The sequence below is a fragment of the Brassica oleracea genome, chromosome C8, assembly GCF_000695525.1.
Source record: "Brassica oleracea var. oleracea cultivar TO1000 chromosome C8, BOL, whole genome shotgun sequence".
In the NCBI taxonomy this organism is placed as follows: Eukaryota; Viridiplantae; Streptophyta; class Magnoliopsida; order Brassicales; family Brassicaceae; genus Brassica; species Brassica oleracea.
In genome coordinates, this window is record NC_027755.1 from 29,743,805 (window position 1) to 29,745,505 (window position 1,701).

The window sequence follows — 1,701 nt, forward strand, 5'->3', positions numbered from 1 at the left end:
TCCAACTTCCTCCACGCTCATCAACAAGAAACCAGGTTTCTATGGAAGCATAAACCCACGAAATCTGATCACTTTAAGGTAATATGGATGAATGCAGACCTCTGTGGAAGAGGACATGCGTTTGATGCGTTGTGTTGTATCTGGGTTGGCAGATTGTAGTACACTCATTGCAGTCACTGAACTTCTCTTTGATGGGCGTTCTAGAATTGTTTCGGGCCCTAAGCTAACTTTTATTGGTTGCAGTCGTTGAAGATTTAGAGGATGGGAATCATACTTTTCAGGTAGGATCCTTACACTACAACACATCCCTTTTGATTCTTGAGCTGTAAATTTTTGTGGCAGATGATATGTTTTTGCCTCTTTATGTGAATTCATATTTTGCTTATTCATATTTGTAGCCAAAGGCCAAAGGACAATGTTGTGACATGGAACATGCCATTGCCGAAGTGATACATCATATATGGTTACAACATAAGCTTACGTGGAAGAATTTAATTTGCAAATATTGAGCTGTGTTAGTGATTCTGATAATGTAGGTATACAAAAACATTGGAGAGAAGTACTCGAGGCTGAGATACTTAGAAGATGCAAAAGAGGACAACAAAACCAAGTGGTGGATCTGATGAGAGATGTTTCATATAGCCATGGATAGCATTATCCTTGCATTATCATTGAATGACGATGAGAAGTTACAGCTACTTGCCTTTTTCTTCTACAGTTAATTAAGTTTATAGTTTGTCTTAACGTACAAGATAAATAGGAAGAGTAGGCGTGGCGTTGATAATTATTTGGTAGAAATCTTAGGTGTATCTCTTTAGTTTGAGGGTTTGATTCAGTAGCATCTATGTGCCATCTTTTGGTTGTATCTGGTGAAGCTGAAGTTCTTGGTGGGAATATGAAAAGGCAAATAATGGATGAGTATGAGAATTTGAGTTTGAAGTGATTGGTGCCTCATCCTCCATCGCTTCCACCATCTCCAAGATATGAATCAAGAGAGGTTGAGGGAGACAGCATAACCCATAAACAGATCAACAAGTTCTGGAGGCAGAGGCAGATCTAAAGAGGAGCATCTCTTTGCTGCAGCTCAGACCCCGTAACCTCTCTCTATCCTTTTGGTTTTGACAATGCTTGTGAAGGTCTTTAAATCACTGAAGAGGAAAAACAATATTTCTCAGAGTTTTTATGATCTTCCGCTATAACTTGGATAAAGACTCTTTAGATCAAACTAATTATGAAGGTCGATAATATGAGTTCAACTTTCAAGTCTCTGATACATTATTTTCGCAACAAAAAAAAAAATTTACTGATTTAGACTAAGCTAATATATTCTTTGAAAGTCTATGAGAACATTGAGAATTATGCGAAAGCATAAATTTTTGTTTTCGTAACAAAGTTAAGATATGGACTAAATTTTGATCGTCATGAACTGAGCACAAAACATTTTCATGTACGTGTTCGAGTTAATATATTATTTCAGTTCCTATTTAAATTTTTCAGTTTTGAACAAAGAAAACTCAAAAATATAGTTCTCTAGAGTCCTAATAAAAATATTATTTGAAACATTTGTTAACCTAGCGATTTCTTTTCATGAGAATTCAACTAAACAAGATAAAAAAAATAGATTTACATATATTTAATTGCCATTTTATTCATTTTGCTGACTATTTCATTTGGATATTAATACACAACAAATTTCAAATT